A 15065-nucleotide genomic window follows, 5' to 3' on the forward strand; every position below is an offset into this window, starting at 1 on the left:
TCCTCTCTTTCCCCTTATCTCTCTTTCTGTTGCCTGAAGATATATACATTTGGTTAAAAAGCCATTTCTACCCTTTGACCTTATAAACTTGATCCTTGTGTTTCATTTCCATAACTATTTCTTCATCACTACTAACCCACTCACTCTCACTTGATCTGTTTTTTCATCACTACTAGTTGCATGAACACGCATATACGGGTTCTCCTCATACTGTACTTCTGCATGATTTCGTGCCTCGCTTTTTAAGATTGCTTCTCCTTCGTGTACGGCTTCAGATACAAGGTTTGTGTTTTCACTCTTATGGTATGGTTTGGCTTTGTTCATTTGTCTTGTTTGTGTTCTTGCATCTTCATTTGCCTGCTTATGTAATGTAATGGAACGGATCTGAAATCACATTTGTTCCATATTTGGAATGGTATTGAATCGATGACAAATTCTCTCTAATATGTTTTTTTTACAAGACGTATTCTATTCCTCATTTACCGAAAGAGAATTCAAACTCAAATGTAAGCTGTTGCTTGGCTCACTAACCTAACTCATGTCTACAATTCTCTTAACATTGACCAAGATCATGGGTTACCGAAATTCTGAAACATTTTCCCCTCATATTTCACAGGCTTTCATCTTCTTCTTTTTTTCTTTCCTAAAAGGGAGTAAATCGTAACATATTGCAGAGATTCGTCTGATGAACAAATATTGATTCTTTTTTTTTTTTTTTTTTTTTTCTAAACCTCTTTTGCCAAGTATTATTAACCTCCCCAGCTTTTAATTATTATTTGAACACCAACATCGTTAAAAACCCTAATATAAAAATTGGAACCAAGGTGACATATTTGTTGATTTGGGCTCGTGAAAAACAGTTGGTTCAATTCAATATAATTTTAGTTGGTTGGATGGTGATTTGGGTATGCCATGGAACTTTATTACAAGAATATTCCTGGATGCTCTTTCCTGTTTCTTCTATTCCTATCCTTCACGTTTGTTCTAAAAGAAAGAAGATCAAAAAGGGCAAAAGTTTGACTGAGTGACAGTTTTTCAAGCTGTTTTTGATTCATGGAAATGAAAAAAATGTAAATGAAAAATCATACAATATATACTATGCTAAAAAACCACAATTCTTTCATATGTTTTCTGCTTCAAAGTCCTAAATCTAAATGTTCTGTTGCCGGTGGGGTTAACAAAAACCTGAATCGAGGTTAAAATTTTGGATCCGCCATTTACTTTTATTTATTTTTTAAGAATACAACATAGTAATCCTTCTTCTTTTTCCTTAATGTGAATAGGGTTTTGCGAAAAATATATTTAAATCCGTTTATTTTTGTCAGTTTAGGGATCTGGATACAACTAGTTGTAGTTGCAGACGCAGCAGTGTAATTTGTGTCACATAGTTGATTGAATCACACTCTAATTTTCCTTCTTTTTTTGAATCAAAATTTTATGGTTTTGTGCAGTTAAAGGGAATACAACAACTTGAAAGAAGGGCTAAACTAATAGTGATGGGCAGGGATCAATTGGAGGTGCTGAATGCACTTGATGTGGCCAAAACACAATGGTACCATTTCACAGCAATTGTGATTGCAGGCATGGGATTTTTCACTGATGCATATGATCTCTTCTGCATTTCCCTTGTCACAAAATTGCTCGGCCGCATTTATTACCAGAAACATGGAGCCGCAGAGCCAGGCAGTTTGCCTCATAATGTCTCGGCCGCTGTCAATGGTGTTGCCTTCTGTGGCACCCTAACTGGCCAGCTCTTCTTTGGCTGGCTTGGTGACAAATTGGGCAGAAAACGAGTCTATGGCATGGTCCTTATGGTCATGGTCATTTGCTCTGTTGCCTCCGGCCTCTCATTTGGTAGAGAGCCCAAGGCAGTGATTTCAACACTTTGTTTTTTCAGGTTCTGGTTAGGCTTTGGCATTGGTGGTGACTACCCTCTTTCTGCCACTATCATGTCTGAGTACGCAAATAAAAAGACTCGTGGAGCCTTCATTGCTGCGGTGTTTGCTATGCAGGGTTTTGGGATTTTGGCTGGTGGAACGGTTGCAATTATTGTGTCTGCAGCTTTTAAGGCACGATTTCCTGCACCATCTTACGAAGTTGATCCAGCCGCTTCTATTTTCCCTGAAGCCGATTATGTTTGGCGCATTATTTTGATGTTTGGTGCTATCCCAGCTTTGATGACTTATTACTGGCGTGCAAAAATGCCTGAGACTGCTCGGTACACTGCCTTGGTGGCCAAGAATGCCAAGCAGGCTGCTGCTGATATGTCAAAAGTTTTGCAGGTCGAAGTAGAAGAAGAACAAGAGAACATTGAGCAAGGAGGGAATGATTTCGGTCTTTTCTCAAAGGAATTTCTTCGGCGTCATGGTGTTCACTTGCTCGGAACTACCAGCACATGGTTCTTGCTTGACATTGCCTTCTACAGCCAGAATCTATTTCAAAAGGATATCTTCAGTGCCATTGGTTGGATTCCAAAGGCAAAGACCATGAGTGCAGTCGAAGAAGTCTTCAGAATTGCCAGAGCACAAACCCTTATCGCGCTTTGCAGCACCGTCCCAGGGTACTGGTTCACCGTGGCATTCATCGACAGGATTGGAAGGTTCTCAATTCAAATAATGGGGTTTTTCTTCATGACTGTTTTCATGTTTGCATTAGCCATTCCTTATCAACACTGGACTCTAAAAGAAAACCGAGTAGGGTTTGTTGTGATGTACTCGTTGACCTTCTTCTTCGCCAATTTCGGTCCAAACGACATTTGTGGTGCCTGCAGAGATTTTCCCAGCAAGGTTAAGGTCAACATGTCACGGTATATCAGCTGCGTGGGGGAAGGCTGGGGCAATGGTTGGCGCTTTTGGATTTCAGTACGCAGAAAAGGGGATTGGGGTGAGGAACTCCCTTATAATTTTGGGTGTGGTCAACTTGCTAGGGCTGTTATTTACATTCTTGGTGCCTGAATCAAAGGGAAAATCACTGGAGGATTTATCTGGTGAAGGAGAGCAAGAAAATGCAACTGATGCGGTTTAAATAGGCTTCTTAATCGTATTTCTATAGCATTATCCGGTAGACTTTTTCTACTTTTCATGGTGATTTTGTTTGATCATGTTGCTTAATCTTCAGAAGCAGTTTAATTAGGCTTCTTCTAAATCGCATTTCTATTGCACTATCCAGTAGACGTTTTAGAATTTTCATGGTGATTTTGTTTGATCATGTTGCTTAATCTTCATGCTTTTGTGCCGGTTTAGTGTTTTGTTGTAGGGCAATGTTGGTTTTGTGTTCTTCATTTGCAATTAAAAGTTAAAAGAAAAAAAAAAAAAACCTATTCTGTGATGGTTTCTTTGATGCTGTTCTATCATCTTATGCCCCCTCATTTAGCATCATCCATTTTCTAGTCAAATAATAATCACATCAGAGCACTTTTCTCTGATCAAATTTATGCATATCATTACTTCTATGTAATTTCATCACAGAAACTATTAAATTCATGCATTATATTACTAATTTACCTGAGAGGATGATTAGCAAAATTAAGAGTTTTTGCACATCCAAGGCATTGAGGATTTGGAACTTACTGTATCAGTAATTTCAGGTAATTCTATGATATTATTTGGTAAAAATAAAATGAACTCCTTTCATTAGTTTAGTCCCCTTAGCTAGAGCATGGATATCAAATGGCCAGCCAGATACGTGTCATTGATCATCATCCAAATTAACACCAAGCAAGAATTAGTGCCATCGAGCAGTCACCACGGTTGAAATCAAGCGATCATAGCGGTCGACATTAAGAAATCATAGCGATCATGCGATCAATATATGTTCAGACTAAAGAAAGTTGAGATTCCATCATAAAATCAATTGACAATATGGGAAGTAGCCCAACTTACTTATAAGTCAATGCAAGGTCTCTCCTCTCATTAATGTGAGATTCATTCTCAACACGCCCCCCCCACGTGTAACGAATTTTCAAATCTAACACAAACAAGGTGACGTGCATTGCATGTGGCAGTTGGGTTTCACATGTAAGACAACCTGCTTTGATACCATGAAGAAAGTTGAGATTCCGCTATAAAATCAATTGACAATACGAGGAGTAGTTCAATTTTCTTGAAAAATTCATTGAAGTTCCATGTGAGATTGGGGAATGGGGAGTGAGATCATAAATTCAAAGTCAATTAAAAGCCTTAAATAGTTTTTCTTGAAAAGGGATCATCTTCAGATTCATTCCACCTAATTTTCCTCGTCAAACAATCTGGGCCCTTGAAACTTAATCCAACAACTAAAATTATTATCTTTTAAAGTGGACCCGTGTTTTTAACCATTTGATCAAATTTTAAGAACCCATATTATTTGATGAGAAGGAGTAGGTGGAAGGGATATGGAGAGGATCCCTTTCCGTGTTCCTTAACCCTTTAACAAACCAACCAACCATTGCACTAACATTCTACTTATGTTAATTGTTGCTTTCATGGGGATGAGATCATAAATTCAAAGTCGATTAAAAGCCTTAAATTCCAACACTTATATTTGTGTTTTAATTTAATGCACAAGACAACTCTAAGCTCCTTAAGTGGATAAAAACCAGGGTGCTAAAGCTTGCACCAAATGACAAAGACATTTATGAACAAATACGTGATAAAGACATAAATGCTGTGGATTATAAAATTTTGACGGCCAATTTTAACAACGGAAATGATAAACATACATCATTTAATAGTAAGGGATTAAAACTAAATTTTAGCCTTGTATTTTTTGTTATTCATGTATCTTTGCATAATTCGGGTTCATGATTCTCCACTAAAATGACCAAAATAATACAACTCAGTACTATGATCTTATGGTATACCTCTTCACTAGGAAGTGAGAGGTCTTAGGTTCGAATCTAATGGATGGCAAATTCGATACCAAATTAGGCTACCCACTATATGGTTTAGCCAAACTCTCTCTCCCCTTAATGTAAAAATATCTATATACTAAAAAAAAAAAAAGGCCAAAATAATAGCAAAGACTGTTGAAATATTTTCTACAGAAAATTAAGGAGGTTTACTAAAATTATATAAACAAATGTAGTCGACATGATGATTCAGAGCCAGTCATTTGATTTTGTTTTCAAATTTTTATTTTTATTTTTACTTTAATTTTTTTATTTTTATAAACGATAGATTTTGTTACATTAGATGTTAGATTAGCCATCGACGAGATTTGAATCTACGCCGTCATACGAAGACTCAACTTATTTCCACCACTATGGTAAAGGCCCACTTGCATACAAATACACACACACACACACACACACACACACACACACAATTATACTATACAACAATTATATTATTTATTATTCGGGTCGAATTTGGGTATGGATACAGATCAAAGACCCTATAACTATGTCCAAAACCACAACGGAATAATATTAACAGTTTTTTTCTTATCCAAAATATACCCAAACTATACCCAAGTTTGTTCCATTCGGACGATTATCTACGGTTATCGAGTTTAATGGTTAGAACTGTTTTCCCTACATGGGACTCGAACCTATAACTTTAAGGGCATGTTTGTTTGCCTTCCTTAGCCTTCAATGGATTGGACTAGACTAACATCTAGTCTAATTCTATGTTTGTTAGTAGCAAGGATTAGCATTAGTGGGACTAGGAGGGACTCTCGTTCACTAAAGCCTTCACTAAAAGGTCTTAGCTAAGCCTGGCAATTCCTAACACGACCTGATAATCCGATACGACACGACACGAAATTAACAGGTGTTTGGGTCGATATGATAACGAATCGGGTCGTTATCGGGTAACCCAATAAGCACCTGTTAAGATAATGGGTTGGTTCGGGTATACACGTGGGTAACACAATACACGATAAGCAAAATATTAATTTTATAATTTTATAACCCTAAAAAAATACTATAATAATTATATATATATATATATATATATATATTAATTTAACAATTTTATACCCCTAAAAACTATAATTATATATATATATATATATATATATATTAAATTAAATATTAAAAATTGGTGACCATTGGATCGGCTTAAATATACATACCATTCAATTTCTTAAGTGTTATACGTATAAAATAAATAAATTTAAATCTACTTAATAAATATATATATATACCATTGAACTTGATGGGATACAAATTCTATGAAACTAATTTCAACGATTCAACCGTCGAACTTGTTTGTATGTGTTTCGAGATCGCATCAGCAAAAAATCGTAAAAAACAAACGTTCAAAGATAAAGTAATGAGACAAAACTTTTCGACTATTATCAACAAAAAATCACGATTTAACGGTTATTTTAACTCCAATTTTGATGATTTTTTACAGCTACACTCCTTGACCCTATATGAATACAATGAATAACTCGATTTTCAATTTAAAATATTTACAGTAGTGGATATCACAAAATCTTATGTTATACTTAATGAAAGTATGAATAAACTCTAAGTGTTAGTGAATCTATTGTTTTGATGGGATGCGCATTCTACGAAACTATTTTCAATGATCTAACTGTCAAACATGTTTGTATATACTTCAAGATCATATACACCAAAAAATGCAAAAAACAAACATTCAGAGATCAAGTAACGGGACAAAACTTTTCGACGGTTATAAACAATGATTTAATAGTAACTCCGATTTTGATGATTTTTTTATGAATATGAATACAACGAATGAATTCGATCTTCAATTTAAAATATTTACTCTAGTGGATACCACAAAATCTTGTGTTATACTTAATGAAAGGATAAATAAACTTTAAGTGTTAGTGAATATATCGTTTTGATGTGATATGCATTCTACGAAACTAATTTCAACCATCCAACCGTCAAACTTGTTTCTATATGCTTTAAGATTGCATACGCCAAAAATCGCAAAAAATAAACATTCAGAGATCAAGTAACGGGACAAAATTTTTCGATGGTTATCAACAAAAAATCACAATTTAACGGTTGTTTTAACTTCGATTTTGATGAGTTTTTACATCTACACTCCTTGACCTTATACGGATACAATGAATGAACTTGATCTTCAATTTAAAATATTTACACTAGTGGATACCACAAAATCTTATGTTATACATAATGAAAGTATAAATAAACTCTTAAATGTTAGTGAATCTATTATTTTGATCAGATACGCATTCTACGAAACTAGTTTCAACGATCCAACCGTAAAACATGTTTTTATATACTTTGAAATCGCATACACCAAAAATTGCAAAAAACAAACATTCAGAGATCAAGTAACAGGACAAAACTTTTCGACTGTTATCAATGAAAAATCACGATTTAATGGTTATTTTAACTCCGATTTTGATATTTTTTTATAGCTACACTCATTGACCCTATATGAATACAATGAATGAACTCGAACTTCAATTTAAAATATTTACACTAGAGGATACCACAAAATCTTATGTTATACTTAATGAAAGTATGAATAAACTCTTAAGTGTTAGTGAATCTATCGTTTTGATGGAATACGCATTCTACGAAACTAATTTCAACGATGCAACTGTCAAACTTGTTTGTATATGCTTCAAAATCGCAAAAAATAAACATTTAGAGATCAAGTAAGGGGACAAAATTTTTCGACGGTTATCAACGAAAAATCACGATTTAACGGTTATTTTAACTCCAATTTTGATGATTTTTTACAGCTACACTCCTTGACCCTATATAAATACAATGAATGAACTCGATTTTCAATTTAAAATATTTACACCAGTGGATACCACAAAATCTTATGTTATACTTAATGAAAGTCTGAATAAACTTTTAAGTGTTAGTGAATCTATTGTTTTGATGGGATACGCATTCTATGAAATTAGTTTCAACGATCCAACCGTCAAACATATTTGCAAATACTTCGAGATCGCATACGCCAAAAATTGCAAAAAATAAACATTTAGAGATCAAGTAACGGGACAAAACATTTCGACGGTTATCAACGAAAAATCACTATTTAACGGTTATTTTAACTCCAATTTTGATGATTTTTTTACAGCTACAGTCCTTTATCCTATATGAATACAATGAATGAATTTGATCTTCAATATAAAATATTTACACTAGTGGATACCACAAAATCTTATGTCATGACGATCGATGAAAATTGAGAATTTTGTAAAAGGAATAACATGGAAGCTTTGAGTTCCATTGGCAAGGTTTAAACTTTTGAGAAAGGCTTCACAACCTTGAAAATAAAAACTCTTTCATTTTGCATATCCTTGCACATTTAATATTTTGTAATAGACTAGTAGTGTATGAATGTTTGTTTCTTAGGCTCTTATTTTCAAGTATAGATGTAGTACTTAAACGACAAATGTGTTTTAATGTTTTGAAGTAATATTTATGTGACAATGTGTGATACGTGCAAATTTAAGGAAAAAAAATATTTTTTTCTTAAAGGGTCATAATGGGTCGGGTCACTTTACCCATTGGGTAAAGTTACCCCACTTGTTAAGGACCTGTTAAGATAACGGGTCTGACACGACACTACCCGTTAAGATAATAGATGTTACACAAAAATGATACAAACAAGACAAACGCGATCCATTTGCCAGGCCTAGTCTTAGCGAACCCTCCAAAAACAGTCGGACTGCTAAGACCAGCTTTGTTCGCCCCTCTAATCCTCTGGGAGCTTCGTCGATCTCGCTCTTTCTTCTTTCAGACCCATGGATCTCGTCCTTGCAAATCAACAGCAGCAGCAATAGCAGATCGATGACTACATCATCAAATCGATCTCATCCTTCTGTGGAGGCGACGCTGAGGATTGATGGATTGTTTAAGAGGAATTGGTTAACGGTGGCGACTCAAACTTCTCTCATTCTGTAATCTAGCCTCTCTTCCTCTCACAAGTAACGACTAAGGTTCTCTCTTCCTCCTCTTCCTCCTCTTCTTTTCCTGATTCAAAACAATTTCAAAGTTCCAAATTGCGGGTTGAGAATCTGCAGCAATTTGTGGGCTGAGAAAATTGAATTAATCGCAGTCCCCTTATTGTGAAGTTTTAATATTTCAAAGTTTCAATTTGTTGCGGATTTAGTGGAGATTTCTCTCCTAATTATATAAACAAGTGCACTCGACATGATGATTCAGAGCCAGTCATTTGATTTTGTTTTCATCCTATTAAATAATTTCTTCAAAATTTTGTTCATGTCATCTTTAGTTTTTGCTTTTTATTTCTTTTTTTTTTTATTTTTTTTTATTTTTTTTTTTTTTTATTTTTTCATTTTTTTTTTTTTTGGATGCACATTAATATTTTACATTAAGGATGAGGTAGTTGACTAAGCCATCATAAATTAGTATTGAACTTGTCATTAATGGAACTAGAGATGGCAACGTTTCAGTTTTGGGATGAAAATTCTATATTCATTCTTATAACCACGGAAATTAATCATATTCATAACTGCAAATTAACCATCAAGGATTATCCTTAACCATACTCATTGGATAACTGATTTTCTATCGGTTAACGGTTATATCCATCTTCGTCAATACAAAAAATATATTCGCTCAGTTGACGCATTTTAATTTAACAAATATTAATTTCGTCATTAAACATTTGATGTATAAAATGATTCAATGAATGTATCTTGTTGAATATTAAAATTTAAGTATTAAATTTAAAACATTGATGATGTTGGTTGATCTTTGATATCTCCCATAAACACCATTGAATTCCCACTGATTTTGATTCAAAACTTTTGAACTTTTCCACGAAATATAACTTTTGTCAATGGGTTCGGTAAATAATGAATATACAAATTTTTTTTTTTTTTTTTTTTTATAAACGATAGATTTTGTTAAATTAGATGTTAGATTAGCCATCGACGAGATTTGAACTCACGCTGTCATGCGAATGCTCAACTCCTTTCCACCACTATGATAAAGGCCCACTTGCATACAAATATATATATAAATGTATATATGTATATATATATACACACACTATTATACTATACAACAATTATATTATTTATATTCGGGGTCGGATTCGGGTATGGATACGGATCAAGGACCCCATAACTATGTCCAAAACCACAACAAGATAATATTAACAGTTTTTTTCTTATCCAAAATATACCCAAACTTTACCCAAGTTTGTTCCATTCGGACGATTATTTAAGGTTATCAAGTTTAATGGTTAGAACCGTTATCCCTACATGGGACTCGAACCTATAACTTTAAGGGCATGTTTGTTTGCCCTCCTTAGCCCTCATTGGATTGGACTAGACTAACATCTAGTCTAATTCTATGTTTGTTAGCAGCAGGGATTAGCATTAGTGGGACTAGGAGGGACTCGCGTTCACTAAAGCCTTCACTAGTGAACTCTTCAAAAACAGCCGGACTGCTAAGATCAGCTTCGTTTGCCCCTCTAATCCTCTGCGAGCTTCATCGATCTCGCTCTTTCTTCTTTCAGACCCATGGATCTCGTCCCTTGCAAATCAATAACAGCAGCAATAGCATATCAATGACTACATCATCAAATCAATCTCATGCATTCTTCTGTGGAGGGGATGCTGAGGATTGATGGGTTGTTTTAGAGGAATCGATTGACGGCGGCGACTCAGGCTTCTCTCTTGCTATAATCCAGCCTCTCTTCCTCTCACAGGTAACGAGTCAAGGTACTCTCTCTTGGAGCAATATTAGAAAATATGAAAAATAACAATATACTTCCAATGATAATAATCATAAAGAAATTCACAACTTCAATTATATATAAAATTAATATAAACAACTAGAGAGAAAGTTAGAATAACTGACAAACTTGGAGAATGAGACTTGCATAAATGCAATGTCCTAAAGATAGAATTTTGCCCCTACTCTTGTGCTTATAGTTCGGTAGGCGTCCATCTCCCAGGATTCAACAATCTATAATCCGAAGTCAAAACACTTCAATCTTCGAACTCTGACGAACTTTATATATTTCGTACTCTTAAGACACGACTCGGAATTTGACACACGAAGCATATGAGAAACAAAGTGGGGAAACCCTATTTCTCAAGAGTAAAAATTAACTCTAATTTTCTCTATTTAATACCAATGGTTTCATGGGTTTAAATAGAATCCAATTTCTACTTATTAAAGAGATGTAACTTTTCATCTATAAGTATACATCACTTATCAAGGAATACACCTAAACAACATAACCTTTCCAAGAAATTGGTTAACAATATTTTTCATTCAATTATTAAAATTATATACTATAATATATAATATATAATTTCCAACAATCCCCCACATGAATGAAAAATTAGGAAGAATTTGAGAGTACAGGCGGACAAGAGATGCATCGGGAGAGGTGTCTTTTGGACTTGAACCTACCTTAGTGAATACTTATCGGATTTACTTGGTGACGCAGTGAATATAGAATCTTGAACTGTTCACCGCAGTAGTAAACCGAGACAATAAGCAACACACACCACTAATCCTAATATATTCCGGTTGATACGGTTGTGTTCATTTTGGTCCTAAACAAATCCCGGATTCATGAGAGCTTTAGAGAATTTAGCCATCTCATACTCATAGAAGCGACCCACTCCTACTCTCACATAGGTGACCACTGATTAAGAATAATTTTCTTTATTCCTCCTATTTATAAGATATCACTGTCATTAAGTACAAATATACATCCTAAAACTTCTACAAACAACACACTTCTTCAACCATAGGAATGAGGTATATAGTGTGTTAACTTCTTTGAATCATGCCCAACCAGTTTGCCTATTGAACTTAGACCATGGGATCTCCAATCAATTAAGTTAGGTTTCCGCTCGGCTGATTCATTAGTTGTGTTGACTTTAGCCTCATTCCCCTCGATGATCAACTTACTCTCTAGTCAAACCCTTAATAATTGGTATCACTAAGGTTGACTACTCTTATGGTGTGCACAATCCATCTGATGAAATTATATTTCATATAAGAGTAGTTGTTTCTCAATTTCAATTCCTCAAAAGTATATATATATTGGGACTTTTCTAAGTAATTTGCTAACACTAGGAAGTAGACTTCCCCCACATTTAAGGTATTTGTAAGAAGGTCTCTAACTCTTCATACCTTAAAGTTAATCATTATAAGAGATAACTGCTTTTTATTCTCTCTCTTTTAATAAACAAATTACTCTTTACAATTAGGACATCGTGTTTAGCCCTTACTCGGCTAAATTATCACAAAGTAAATTTCTCTAGCCTTAAGGCTGTATTCAATTCCATTATAGATTATGCCCTTGCATATCCACCTCTATGTACTTTGACTTTAAATTATCAAAACTCAATTAGCCATCATCATTGAATTCATAACATGTCCATTCATATTCTTGCTTAATAAGCATCATCATGTCTAATTTAATTGTGTATGCTTACTCAATAAGCATCTATTTTAGTGCCTCATCATTCCTTTTACGAAGACCCCCACACTTTCAGTGTATAATTCTTTGCAAAGGAATTGGCTTTGGTTTTATCCATGACTAACATGGCTTATGAGCAAAACTCATTTTTGTAGTGCCTTCACATGTTACTCCTTTATCAGGAAGTGCTCATCATTCTATAAATGTGCTGATTCAATCAATGAGTTTGCAGATCATATAGCCTATATCCTTAGATGTCCAGCCACAACATTAAAGATTGCATCATGATCGGGTAATTAATTGAGAAACAAAACTGACCGTTTAAGTTTCTCTATCGTTGCCTTCAATCCTTCTTGCATCCACAAGTTCTTTTGGCATTATATACTGACATAAGGAATTTATTTTATTTCCCAAAGAAAGAACTTCACATAGGGATTATACAGATGTAATTCTTTGGCAAAACCAAATCTAGCATCGTTTTAGCATTGCAGATAAAGCAAATTTTTATTTTTATTTTTATTTTTTATTTTTTTATTTTTTTATTTTTTTTATAGGCTTTGCCTTTGCCTTAACCGACACCTCTCTTTGAAAGAAAGAGTCAACACCTAGCATGGTTTTGAATGGATATCTCACAAATAGTTATTGATTCTGCCCAAATAGTGAACTCATTCCTACGTACAAGACTTTAAGGGTTGCAATCCTTATAAATACTCAAGAAAAATTCTTTAATCACAGAAATATATGCCCAGTTAATGCGATGCATCATCGTCGTATGAATAAATCAATCCACAAATATAACTCACACATTTGGTCGAATGGGAATGAACGCCCAGGCATGTAGAAAATTAATATTAATCTTTGAAATTAAGAAATTTATCCATAAGACATATCACACAAGTCATGCAATTCATGCTTTCAAGATAACTTGCAGACACATATAGACGTAAGCATGCCCAAGCAAACTGCTCACGCCTTTTCATCAAGTGATGCATTGCCCAAAAAATTATAATTTTAAATTTTATCTTTTCAAAAAGAAACAAGCGGTTGATTAACACTGCTCCATACGGATAATACCACAACATCATCCAACCCAATCATCAAGACTAAATTAGAGATTAAAGTCTTAATTGCATCAATTCTAGGTTTCACATCAAATACAACACCCTATGTTGTCCAAGACTTTTAAAGCCACATATTTAAACTCTCAATATGAGAATCAAGAACATTCATATTTCCGATTGTTCCATAGAAATAAAAAAAAAAACTTCTATCTTTAGATTGTTGGAGCAATATTAGAAAATATGAAAAATAACAATATACTTCCAATGATAATAATCAAAAAGAAATTCACAACATCAATTATATATAAAATTAATATAAACAACTAGAGAGAAAGTTAGAATAACTGACAAACTTGGAGATTGAGACTTGCATAAATGCAATGTCCTAAAGATAGAATTTCGTCCCTACTCTTGTGCTTGTAGTTCGGTAGGCGTCCATCTCCCAGGATTCAACAATCTATAATCCGAAGTCAAAACACTTCAATCTTCGGACCCTGACGAACTTTATATATTTCGTACTTTTAAGACACGGCTCGGAATTTGACACACGAAGCATATGAGAAACAAAGTGGGAAAACCCTATTTCTCAAGAGTAAAAATTAACTCTAATTTTCTCTATTTAATACAATGGTTTCATGGGTTTAAATAGAATCCAATTTCTACTTATTAAAGAAATGTAACTTTTCATCTATAAGTATACATCACTTATCAAGGAATACACCTAAACAACATAACCTTTCCAAGAAATTGGTTAACAATATTTTTCATTCAATTATTAAAATTATATACTATAATATATAATATATAATTTCCAACAATTCCATAGAAATAAACCAGAATATATTAGGATTAGTGATGTGTGTTGCTTATTGTCTCGGTTTACTACTGTGGTGAACAGTTCAAGATTCTATATTCACTGCGTCACCAAGTAAATCCGATAAGTATTCACTAGGGTAGGTTCAAGTCCAAAAGACACCTCTCCCGATGCATCTCTTGTCCGTCTGTACTCTCAAATTCTTCCTAATTTTTCATTCATGTGGGGGATTGTTGGAAATTATATATTGTAATATATAATTTTAATAATTGAATGAAAAATATTGTTAACTAATTTCTTGGAAAGGTTATGTTGTTTAGGTGTATTCCTTGATAAGTGATGTATACTTATAGATGAAAAGTTACATCTCTTTAATAAGTAGAAATTGGATTCTATTTAAACCCATGAAACCATTGGTATTAAATAGAGAAAATTAGAGTTAATTTTTACTCTTGAGAAATAGGGTTTCCCCACTTTGTTTCTCATATGCTTCGTGTGTCAAATTCCGAGCCGTGTCTTAAGAGTACGAAATATATAAAGTTCGTCAGAGTCTGAAGATTGAAGTGTTTTGACTTCGGATTATAGATTGTTGAATCCTGGGAGATAGACGCTTACCGAACTACAAGCACAAGAGTATGAGTGAAATTCTATCTTTAGGACATTGCATTTATGCAAGTCTCAATCTCCAAGTTTGTCAGTTATTCTAACTTTCTCTCTAGTTGTTTATATTAATTTTATATATAATTGATGTTGTGAATTTCTTTATGATTATTATCATTGGAAGTATATTGTTATTTTTCATATTTTCTAATATTGCTCCAACACTCT

At 33.9% G+C, this 15065-nt stretch overlaps 1 pseudogene; it reads left to right on the top strand.

The window, feature by feature from the left end:
* On the top strand, positions 1–3188 carry LOC137732061 (probable inorganic phosphate transporter 1-7; annotated as a pseudogene).
* Positions 3189–15065: the final 11877 nt, after the last annotated feature.

The sequence above is a fragment of the Pyrus communis genome, chromosome 4, assembly GCF_963583255.1.
Source record: "Pyrus communis chromosome 4, drPyrComm1.1, whole genome shotgun sequence".
Classification (NCBI taxonomy): Eukaryota; Viridiplantae; Streptophyta; class Magnoliopsida; order Rosales; family Rosaceae; genus Pyrus; species Pyrus communis.